This window comes from Balaenoptera physalus (assembly GCF_965194825.1).
Source record: "Balaenoptera physalus genome assembly, chromosome: 14".
NCBI lineage: Eukaryota > Metazoa > Chordata > Mammalia > Artiodactyla > Balaenopteridae > Balaenoptera > Balaenoptera physalus.
The window spans coordinates 59,316,248-59,328,825 of record NC_138893.1 but is presented as its reverse complement, the minus strand read 5'-3'; the positions used below and the strand labels follow the sequence as shown (position 1 = coordinate 59,328,825).

The 12,578-nt window shown below is 38.9% G+C and overlaps 2 protein-coding genes across 18 annotated transcripts in view; one reads left to right on the top strand and one right to left on the bottom strand.

The window, feature by feature from the left end:
• Positions 1-12,578, bottom strand: part of HTR7 (5-hydroxytryptamine receptor 7) — a 680,316-nt gene that overhangs the window by 82,441 nt on the left and 585,297 nt on the right. The gene's annotated exons all lie outside the window — the stretch shown is intronic.
• Positions 1-12,578, top strand: part of LOC309642373 (uncharacterized protein) — a 268,819-nt gene that overhangs the window by 245,105 nt on the left and 11,136 nt on the right. For 13 of the 16 annotated variants that reach the window (XR_014253112.1, XR_014253113.1, XR_014253114.1 and 10 more), the window contains one exon: positions 4,002-4,835. The gene's annotated coding sequence lies outside the window, so the exon portion shown is untranslated. Of the gene's footprint in view, positions 1-4,001; positions 4,836-5,047; positions 6,007-12,578 lie in introns of those variants that run through there. The other 3 variants (XR_014253109.1, XR_014253110.1, XR_014253111.1) reach the window with 2 other exon arrangements.

Here is a 12,578-nt window from a genome sequence, read left to right as displayed (position 1 = left end):
AAAGGAATAGAAGAAATACTTAAAAGGAGAAAAGGAGACTGCTAAAATTTATGATCTATGTTTTTCAACAATTATTTCCCTCAAACCTTTCCGCTTACAACAAGGATGATGGATGCTCGTGTGTGTGTTTAAGTGATGATGGAAACGTCATTTGCTTGAAATCTCATGTTTTAGTTTAAAAGTGTAAGAGAAAATTTTATTCTAATCTAGAACATATCTTTGTTTTAATAGGAAAAAATGACCTCATAAAGTAAATTTTCCATGTTTATCTTTTGGTAGAACTCCAACCCCTGGTTGAAAATCACAGCCTTATTCTCTTTACTGACGAGGGTGGGTGGAAGAAATGGCTAGCTGTCCACCAAGATTCACGCTCCCCTTACACAGTGTAGAGTCATTTTGGGGAAGGAGCTGAAGCCAGGGACTACATTTCTCACCAATCACCTCTGACTCCACCTTCTCCACCAGCATCTGAGTATGAACTTGTGTGACTTGTTCTTGCCAATTAACTGTGAGCAGAAGAAATGTTTGTTCCCCATGTTCCAGAACACTGGGATTAAGAAGCCGGTTTGCACCTCGCACTAGTCAGAATGGCCATCATTAAAAAGTCTACAAACAATAAATGCTGGAGAGGGTGTGGAAAAAAGGAAACCCTCCTACACTGTTGTTGGGAATGTACATTGGTACAACCACTATGGAGAACAGTATGGAGGTTCCTTAAAACACTAAAAATAGAACTATCGTATGATCCAGCAATCCCACTCCTGGCCGTATATCCCAAGAAAAGCATAATTCGGAAAGATACATGCACCCCACTGTTCATTGCAGCACTATTTACAATAGCCAGGACATGGAAACAACCTAAATATCCATCGACAGAGGAATGGATAAAGAAGATGTGGTACATATATACAATGGAGTATTACTCAGCCATAAAAAAATGAAATAATGCCATTTGCAGCAACATGGATGCAACTAGAGATTATCACAATAATGAAGTAAGTCAGACAGAGAAAGACAAATATTATATAATATCACTTATATGTGGAATCTAAAAATTGACACAAATGAACTTATTTACAAAACAGAAACAGACTCACAGACTTCAAAAACAAATTTATGGTTAACAAAAGGGAAAGGTGGTGGGGAGAGGGATAAATTAGGAGTTTGGGATTAATGTAAACACACTACTATATATAAAGTACATAATCAACAAGGACATACTGGATAGCACAGGGAACTCTACTCAATATTCTGTAATAACCTATATGGGAAAAGAATCTGAAAAAGAGTGGTTATATTTATATGTATAACTGAATCACTTTGCTGTACACCTGAAACTAACACAACATTGTAAATCAACTATAGTCCAATATAAAATAAAAATTAAACAAAAAAAGAAGAAGCCCATTTGCCTTCTCCACTCCCCCCCTTCTGCAATGTGCCTGGAAACATTGTGCTGAAGATGATAGAGCCGTAAAAGGGAATGAGCGAATGTTCATCAGTCACCTGTTGGAAGGTATCCACCCAATACCCACACTGGACGGCTGCATGAGAAAGAAGTACCTCTTACATTGTGTTCATCCACTGAGGTTTTGGTATTTATTTTTTTACAGCAGCTAGAGTTGCCTTAAATAATACGAGGTATGTACAGAATTTAGAATCCAAGCATCGTAAATCTGTCTAGATTAAAATAGGTCACTGTGTAAATCAACTTGGGAGACAGCCACCACTAGGAAGGCAGGGGGTGTACAGTGGGCAGTTGTACCTTCTGACCATTTCTCCCAGAGTGCACGGAGTGAAGAGTGGAAACCTCTGCTTCAATGAGGCATGCATGACAACCCCTAGCGCAATAACTGACACACAGGATATTATCAGGAATATTTGTTGAATGTTAGCCTACAGTGAATTTGTGGGCATGATACCATTTATTCCTCTTATGCAAATACTTTGTAGCATTCAACAAGCATTCATTTAATGCCTGTTGTATGTCAAGTGCTTTGCCTGTCAAGACTTGGCTAAGAAGCAGGGGCTCACCTTTGAGGCAGGGCTAACTATTGGAGGTCTAGCCAAGACTATTGGTGGTCTTGCAAATCCACTTCAGAGACCAAGGATCTAGGACCTTGATTGTAGGGCCATAGATTCCTCCCGAATCAATTTCTTCTCCCTCCTCACCTGTTTTATCTCTCAATTTCCTTTCCCATCTTTTCTCCTTTTCTTGTTTTCTCTCTCTCCATCCTGCCCTTCTCCTCCCCTTCCTCTTCCTTCTCTCCTTCTCCCTCCTTTTTCCTCCTTTTACCCCCTCCTACTTTATTCCTTTTGGTTCCTCTTCTTTCTTCTCCTGTTCTTTTTCAACCTCACCTTGATTTCTGCCTTCCCAGCTCTGGTTGGTGTTTCAGATGCTGGAAGCTTCTAGTTCTACATCGAAGCCTCAACCTTAATAAATTCTGCTTCGGGTTCCTAGAAGAAAGGGTCAGTTCTGTCTCCACTGGTCCTAGTTGTAAGCAATAACACATACAAAATATCAACTTGAGCCTTTCAAGGAACTTTTACTTTGATGAGTATTATTCTGGAAAAGATATCCAAGAACCACAGAGTATTAAACATTGGAAGGACATTGGAGGTCATATAATTCACCTGTCTCTTCCCTTGACAAATGACAAAATTGATACCAAGAGGGAAAGTGGTTTTCCCCACAAAGCCAGCTTGGGTCAGAACTAGGACGAGAACCCAGATCTCCCTACCCCAAGTGCTCTTTCCATTACCCAGTGATTCTCATTTGATTGACCCCATACCACCAAGAAGTGTGGAAATATTTTAGGTGGAACTTGAGGCTTTCATAACGGAAATTACGGCAACTTTATTCCCCATAAGGCCTCTGCAATTAAAAATCTACCATGAAAGTGGAATGTGAGAGAGGATACTATACACATTTAAATATTCTCTTCAGAAAAAAATGTTCATGTTTCTTTCAAGAGGAAGCTAAGCTCTTTGATAATGGGTGGACAAGAGATTTTGAGAGTCACTGTACTTCACTAATTAGATTATTCTTGGTCCATGCTTGACATTCTTAGGGAAGTGGATCACCTCTTCACAGGTTTGCTACCACCCCCTCTCCACAGCTATAGTTTCCAGTCATTATGATGCCAGGCAATTTTACGTCACATTTTTAGAAATCCATCCAAGTTGTTGATCTGAGTTGGCAGCGTCTTGATTTATGAACACTGTTCTGTGAAATGTGATCCAGTTGACATTTATACTCCACTCATCCATACAGCATGAACCCATTTTTGCTCAGTGCATACTCTACTCATAGGAAATCCTAATAGTGCAGGCAACTTGCTATTGATGCTCTGGCTAGCTCCAAATCATCATCAGCACCTCCAGATGAGGCTGGTGGCGATCCTGCACTTAAGGAGGCAGGCAGCATAGCCTCCTGGCACAAAAATTTGTCTCTGTGTTCATTCAGTTCTATTTGAATCCCTGCTCTGACACTTTCTAGCTGTGTTATTTTGGGAAAGTTGCTTGACCTCTCTGATCCTCAAATTTCTTGTCTTTAAATTGAATATTATAATAGTATCTACTTAAGGGGTGTGTGTGTGTGTGTGTGTGTGGTATTGGGAATAAAGAAAAAATACCATGGGATGTGTGACTAGCATGTGGCAGTTAGTGCTCAGTAAATTTTAAGTTATTAATTACTGTATTAAACACTGCCATTACCATCTCCTCCTCCTATTCTCTTCCCAAGTTTAAAAGAAGGTTATCTCTGTGAATGCATCTAGTACAGCTAAGGTCTGCCTACTTTATATCCGAAAAAATTAAAATGAGGTCTATTCAAGACATTCTGAATAACCTCTTCCTTTGCCACAGTAATATTGAAAAGTCCATCTTTATTGGGTTGGTTGAGCAGAGAAAATCAACTACATCAACATATATATTTATGGAGTTCAAAACACTTATTATTCTGCTAAGAGCCTTATGTTTTTCTCATTTAATCTTTATAGAAACTCTCAGAGAACTCAAGTAATTTGCTCACCATCATACAACTGGGAATGGACAAAGGTGCAGTTTGAACTCTGACCTGTTTGAATTCTGAAGACCATGCCCTTTCTATAAAGTAATGTCATGCACCCTGCACCACCCTGCACAGAAGGAGAGATAACCACTAGATTTCACTCACCACTGACGTCACAGCCATTTCTCCTCAACTACAATCAAAATGGCAAGGGCAATGGCTCTCCTAAGTGGACATAGACTCCTAGAGAGCTCTCTGAGGATTCAAGACCTTGGTTTCCTCCAAACCAGTCCCCCATGCCTTGTTCATACTCTCCATCCTGACTTTGGATGATGTCACCAGCCCCTTGTGTCATCACTTAGCTCAACTGCCTCTTTATAAGAAGAGAGTAAGACTAGGACGGTCAAGCCAAGGTGGTGAGGTCTGCATGGGCAGACCTCAGGTCATACCCAGCTATTTCCAGCCCCAGGAGAAGATCTGGAAATTTGCCTGCACAGTCAAGAAAAATGGTCAAATCACATGCCTCATCAATCGTGTGTGATGTGAAAGATTGAGGTAAGCCAGAAAAATAATGACCAATTCTCGAATGCTTGTTTTCTAGCACTTGTTTTGAATCCCATCACAGAAGGCAAGGCCACTTAACCATTGTAATTTGGCCTTGGGATAATTTTTTTGAAATATAAAGTTTTTATCTTTTCAAAAGGCAACATTATTACTTACTGCTTGTATCACAATTTAAATACAATTTTATGTTCATAAACCTTTCTTTTCTAATGTTCTTTGTCAACAGCTGAAGGTAAATAAAAATAACATTTGAATAATGTATGCTGAGAAAATTCATAAAGGGAAGAATGTTTATAATAGAATTGAAAAATCAATGCCATCAAACCCCTACACAGTCTAAAAACCCATATTCAAAACACATTATTATTTTAAGGACAGTGACATTTCAAAGCTGTTAGGATGTCTTAAGCCCTTCCAAATTATATGACCTGAGAATATTAAATAATTATTTCTTTTGATTTTTGTCCGTAGCTATTCCAGGAATAAAGGGAAAGACAATTATGCGAACAAGCCTGGGCAACTTGCTAAAAGGATCACAAACCACAAGTGTTGTTCAGATGCCCATATTTTACGTTAGATGCATCTCCTCAAAGAGTGGAAAACGGATCTCTAATTTTTCCCCCGAGAAAGTTCTCAGTTCAGAGTGTATTTCAGCTCCCAGGGTTTTAAGCTCAAAACATAAGCCAAGTGTAAAAATATAGGAGGGTTTTACACTATTCCCCAAAACAAAATTATCTGGGTATCAAAGACCGTATCATACAAATATTTTTTCAAAAGGCACAGTCCATGCAAGTAAGGAACTAGAGAAAACTAAAGCGAAATTCAGCATGTTAGCTTTTCTTGGTCTTGAATTTCCCAGATAATTGTCCAAATATTCGTTGCATTTTGTGTAAGGAAATACAGCCATCATTTTTTTGAGACAAAAGCACCTTTTGGATTTCTTTAGTTCATTTATTAACTTATTTTATGGTTCAGCATGAGCTGAGTGATGAGGCCATTCACATAATCCAGCCACATGTTGGGGTCAAAGCCACCAGCCTGTGACTATAGAATCCTGTCTTCTACTCAAGTCGGCTAAACACAATGAATAAACAAGGCAACAAGAGCTGAGTAACTCAGGAAAAAGATATACAAATTCTGTGCAATCAGTATGAATCTAGCACACCAGCTGGTGAGGAGCAGTGGGAAACTAAAAATGATACTGTTGATTTTAAAATAGTGGAAGCCAAGACTTGCCAGTAAATAGTCACATTCAACTAACATTTATTGAGTGCCAGCTGTACACTAAGGCCCATGCTAAGCACTTCCCATATATCACCTCCTTTCATCTTCACAAGAACCCAGCAAAATAAGAGTTGTGGAATTTTTTTTAGAGGTGGAAACTGACATACCTCCAGGTTAAATGACAGGTTTCAAGGCCTTGCAGCTGGTAAGTCTTGAAGCAGTTCCTCCCAGAAGTAGACCCTGAGCCAAGTTTGAGTACAAGTGATGAAGAAGAAAGTGTTCCCAGGAGCAGGGAAGCAGGATAGGGATGGGCAAGGAAACAGACAAGGGTGCAATTTTAGATGAAGCCTCAGATTGAGATTTTGCTTTGAGGCAAATGAACTAAGACTTTGTGCTCCCTCTTCAGTTCATCTGTGGCTGGCCCGGCCACTTCCCTTTCTGCAGAGCAACCTTATAGTTAGGAGCATTTATCAGCAAAGCAACCAGAGGCAAGCAGAAGTTGGATGCAAAGAGAAGGTGAAAGAATGTCATAGGAGCCTACTCTAGACTCCAAGACTTGTGCTTCCTGCTGGGTTTTGTGTGTGTGTGTGTAACTTTGGAATAAATTTTTTTTCCCAAAATTATGGAACCAAAAGTGTAACAATAAAAGCACCCAAAGCAAGACAAACATAAGGAAGAGACAGATATTCCAAAGGGCATCTTCAAAGACTGCACAGTTACACAAGTTGGGCAATTTCTTTAGTTCCAAGAGAAAAAAAAAAAATCATCTGTGTAAGACCTATGGCTTCACAGAGTTTGTATGACATGCAATATTTTCCCTTGAACTTTCCTGGAACTGAAGGGAAAAGGAGACCATTTTTGTTATTGTTTTGTTTCCTCCCTCTCTTAATTTCACATTTTTGAAAGCCTATATTTGGATGAATCATCAGTTTGTTGGTGTAATAAGTCAAGCGGGACAAATTCTATTACTGTTTCTTAATAAAACATGAATTATTAGTACTCACATCTTGCTACATTTTTTAAAAGGCCCCTCTCCTTTTTTTCCTTCTGCAGCTTCTCTTCACATCTTTATTTCTACTGGGTATATAATTGTTCTGATTAATAGTGGAAACAATGACATTTATTTGAATGAGCTGTGTTAACATTTCTTCAGTGCTGACCATCACTTTACCAATCACTCCTGGGAGCATACCTGCTCCAGGACTCCCTTGTAACCAGGGGGTCTCGTCATCTCTACCTCTTTTCTCCTGTTCCAGGTGCCATTATGGGCTATGAACTTGTGTGCCACCCCCAGGCAGGAAAGAGTCTATTTTTAACACTGTGATTGACCTTCATTGGGAACCAGAACCACAGTCAGTTGTGAATCTTCCACTGAGAACAATAAAAGTATTTGCTAAGAGAGACTAAACCCTCTCTATGGTATGAGTTACATGCTGCGTTCCATCTAACTAACCTAGCAAATTACATGGAATGCATAATATGGTTTTAGTGCTAACTCTCCATCCCTCTTCCCAAGGATTGGGAGAAATGCCTCTGACCCTGCCTCAATTGTGTCCTCATCTTTCCATGCCATCCATGTTCTCCATCCTTCATTGATCCTCATCCTGGCTCATTCCATTTCCCATGCTTGTCTTTGTCAAAATGGGTACTTCATTTTGATTAGTCTTTGTTCTCCAGAGAATTCTCTCCTTCCAGAGTTGCTCAAAGCGCACGCTTTCCACAGAGGGCTGAATCTGGCTCTCCCAAATTCAACTGACACCATTCCTTGGTAAAAGAACAAGAGGAAGGTTGGTCCTCTTGCAATACACACTCTATAACCAGCCAACTATAACCACCAGTTACACCAGAAATAGCTTCCTTCTCCTGCACTGTCTGTCCTCTGACTTAGGCCCGCTGAGTGATGTTATCCATGTGTGAGTGTGCACACTTATTCTGTCACAGTTGTGCACATGCATCAGCAAGCACTCCATGCTCTTATGTCCCCCCCGCATGTGGGCTTCACAGAGGTGCTCTGTATGTGGGCAGGACCCGAGGCTCGGAGCGTGCTCATGCATAGCTACCTAAGTTATTGCTCCACGTGGAAATGTAGACTGGGGATTGTAATCACATCTTGGGCCAGTTCTCAAAATCTCTGCCCCATAAAGAAGAGAAATAGGGAGATTGACTGATTTCTTTTAATAATCAGGACAGCTAGTGAAATATAACCTGTCACCACTAATCAAACATGAGAGTTTCAAAGTTTCTGTGACTTCAGAAAAGGCACTTATGCCTAATTTATAATCAGTTCCAGAAAAGTAAGTGACATTCCATAGATCAAATACAAGATAGTCAAACTAGGATACATTAACATCACATTTAACTATATTTTAAAAATCATATGAAGCAATAAATTGAGATGGATTAGTAACTGGCGAGAAGCTGAGAAATGTTAGGCATCTGAAAAGACACTTATCATCACACATGCAATTTACTATCAAATAATACTGATTGCTTCCATTATAGAAGAAGCCAGATTCTGATAAAGGGGAGAAATATTTCATAAGAATTTTTGAAAAGATGCTAAAATATTGCAAACCTCTTTCTACTTTCAAATGGATGAAGAACTGAACTCTTATTCTCATATTAAAAGCTCTTTGTCACTCTCCTATAAATCACTTCTCATTGCTCGAAATGTGGATCAATTCTGTAGTCATAGCCTCAGATTTTTTTGTTGCTGTGGACTAAAATCCACCACAGGCTTTCAGAGAAGATTCCGGTATGATGTATTTAAAAAACTACAGAGGTAGAGTTCCTTAGCATAGAGATAATTTGTAATTCAGAGGTAATTTCATAAAAAGGAATCATGATAGTAAAATATCATTACCACTGTGTTGTTTTTAATGTAGCATCTAAAATGATTTAACTTGGATTTTGGAAGGAACCCATGCAAAAGATAGAACTAAAACTAATATTATTTTTCCCTGGAAATAATATAGAGTAGATGCTGATTTAAAGGGATAGAGTAGAGAAGTCTATTGGTCACTGTCATCCATTTTGAATGTAGACATGATCAGACGTGAACTGGTGCCAGGCAAAGCCAGATCTTTCTGTGACTCGTTCATAATTTCTGTGCTTCTCCCCATTGCTCAGCCTTTAGATGAATCTCTGGTTATTACTATCTTTTTATTTTTCAGGACTAACTAAGGTTTCTGAGCTTCACTCTCTTTTTCCTAATTATAATTTCTCAAACATATGACCAGTTTCAGATTTTATAATGTCAGATACAACCAAATGAAACAAAAATGCTCACTGTCTTAGCTTAACAAGGACACAAATCTCAAGCATCTAAGAGATGGTGAAAGGAATGAGAATATGATGAGGTTCCTAAAGGATATGGAAATCAATGCCTTTGATTCTCCTTGGAAAAAGAAAAATAAAAAATCATACTCAAGATGAGAGAGCACTGAGCCTTGGTCAGGGGCAGGACTTATGTAGAGTTCTTATTGCTTGCACAGGTGTTTGAGACCTGACTTTAAGATTGAAGTGAGTTCATTCTCATCAACAGTTGAAGGTAAAATTCTATCAGCAATCCCTGAGTTAAAAAAAGTAAACAACCCTGTCTGTCCGTCTGTCTGTCTGTCTGTCTGTCTATCTATCTATCTATCTATCTATCTATCTATCTATCTATCTATCTATCTATCATCTACCTATTTTTGTTCATTATTCTGTAAGGAAAAATTTAAGACTTTAGAAAGGGAAAAAGGATTACTAGATATCTATTCAGCAAAATGCCAGAGTCCCCGGATAGTCTGCTCTTACAGGGATGTGAACCGTTGTCTTTCACTAGGCTGTTATTTAACTAGTAGAAAATGGATGGTAATGCAAAGCTCTGTAAATGATTCCTGTTCATGGCAATGCAAATGAATTTTTTTCAGTAGAGAATATAAATCTCTGTAAATCAAATCCTCATTTGGACCAGTTCTAACACCTTACCTGTTCCCTTCTTTTTTTTTTTTTTTTTAAGACACCAATTGTACTTGAACATTTGTTACATTTTTTAAATAATTAATTAATTAATTAATTTTTGGCTGTGTTGGGTCTTCGTTTCTGTGCGAGGGCTTTCTCTTGTTGTGGCAAGCGGGGGCCACTCTTCATCGTGGTGGGCGGGCCTCTCACTATCGCGGTCTCTCCTGTTGCGGAGCACAGGCTCCAGACGCGCAGGCTCAGTAATTGTGGCTCACGGGCCCAGTTGCTCCGTGGCATGTGGGATCCTCCCAGACCAGGGCTCGAACCCGTGTCCCCTGCATTAGCAGGCAGATTCTCAACCACTGCGCCACCAGGGAAGCCCCTGTTCCCTTCTTAATGTGTCAAAAATATTTTTGACACGTGTTCATTTTATGTCTATATGAGAGTCAGAATTTTATATTTGTTGGAAGACTATCCTTTAATGATACTCAATAAGGGACTTCTTTTCCTTTTTAGAGCTAAAATGATTCTGGAGGAAGGGCAATGATGCCAGTAGGAGCAGAATCATTTAGTACCACCTGTGGAATACTTTTGCAGAATACCAGAAATAGTTGGGATATGGTTAGGGATGGGGCAGGGCTGAAAGCGCTGTGATACTGGGAGCAAAGACCCGGTTTTGTGCTACATGCACACACACCTTTATAGGTGTACACTACACAAATATGCTTATGGGGGAAAGGGAGAGAGGAGAGAGACATTTCTTTTCCTAAAACTTTCCTCTTACCCTTTATTTGTTTCTTGACTTAATATTTCTTACACGCATCATTATTTGTTTTGCTTTCTCCCTGAACAAATTTCACAGAATGCCTGCAATTTATACAGCAGATATATTTATTTTGGTATGCTGTTACTTTCATTTCTTTCAAGAGAAAATAATTTCAGAATACTTTGTCAGTAAAAATTTTTTACATCTGTCTTTCTAGACTGTATATCATTTTTGTGTGCTTGTTCAGGGGCATCTTACAGAGCTATCCACTATTCTTTCACACACCCAACCCCTATAATTAACTAAAAACATAGTTGATTTTTAAAATTTTTTATTAAATGTTATAGTGCTTTCCTGTAAGCTACCAGGGCAGATCCTGAGCAAGCCTGTGAACCATGAATAAGATGCAGCCTATGATAGGGAACAAGAGCAGAAAAGCTCAACTGAAAGCTGTAGGATTAGTGATGGAGGCTGGCTCAGTGATTCCCAAGTAGAGTTTGTAGTTGTAGACCGAGCAAAAAGGCAGGCTCACAATAGAGAGTGCGTGTTGAATATGCCTATTCAACTCAGCCTGGTACTGAAACACTGTTCATCTGTTTCCTTCTCTGGAAGTTGTCATCAATTGATGCTGTGTCCCCACAGATGGCCATGAGCCTGGCCAGGGAAGGCCTTGGCAGGGTACCCAAACATGTTTCTTTCCCTAAACACAAGAGCTCCAAAACTTCATAGCCATCTTGAAGGGACTTATTGCTATAGAAGTAAAATGTCCAAGAAAGGGAAGTAGAGAGAACATCAAGGAAGAGGCATTTGCACAGTGAAAGTTTGTTCATACTTCTTTGCCCTTGCCTTAGGTTGAAGGAGAATTCCTCTGCAGACCTGTGAATGTCTGGGGCTGCACTTAGCCCAGGCTGCAAACACAAAGCTGGATTATCAAAGGAGACCAGTGTGCCCTCCATAGCAGGGAGGCATCTGGTCTCAGGCTTGGACTCAGAGCATCTGCTTGGTTCTGCCTATCTTGTATAACTTAGTGTCCAGACCACCATATGACTCTCTACTTCCGAGCTTGGTAGTTCTTGCTTTGCTGGAGCTGAAATATCTTGCCATCTTCCTTGACTTGTTATATGAAAATCAGGTGAAAGCCAGTTTATTTCAGTCACACAAATTCAGGGTCGGTGCTTGAAGATGAAAGAAGTGGCAGGTTTGACAGTACAAGTAAAGAGAGTCTAAGAAATGAAGAAGAAAATACCTATCTTTAATCTAAAATTGCTCAGACCTAACTAGATTTTTATTACAAAGCTATTTATTAAAAAAAAACCCTTCAAACCCACAGAAAAGTTTATATGTATAATTTTTGCTGAATCATTTGAGAGAATGTTGTAGTGCCACAATCCTTCACCCCTAGGAATAAGAACATTCCCTTACAGAATTACAATGCAATGATCAAATCAAGAAGTTCAACACAAATATGATACTATTCTTCAATATATAGTCCATGTTCAAGTTTCACCACTTGTCCCAGTAATGGCCTTTATAACAAGTTACATTTTTTGATTCAAGACTCAGCATAGTAATAATTCTCTTCAGTCTCCTTATATCTAGATCAGTTTTCAGCCTTTCGTTGAATTGAATTAGACATTTTTGAAGAGTACAGGCCAGTTGTTTTGTAGAAAGTCCCTCAGTTTGTGTTTGTAGGATGGTTTCCTTATGATTAGATCCAGGCAAAGATTTTTTTTTTTTTTTGCAGAAATTCTACATAAGTAATGTTGTGTCCGTCTCAGCACATCAAATCTGGAATTTTGTGATGTTATTTTGTTTCATTATTGGTGACATTAGCTTTGATCATATGGTTAAAAATGAATCCTGTGCAGGATTTGGCAGTAGAAAGAGAAGGAAGGATAGTATAAAAGCTTTATTTCACTCTATTAAGTATATTATTGTATCTAATATAGTAATATGTGAGGAGATACTTTCAGACTATGGAAGTATTTTGTTCCCAAATAAACATTTTAGCCAATGGTTTAAATATCTGTAATGATTCTTCCTTGAATCAATTAATACTATAGACTT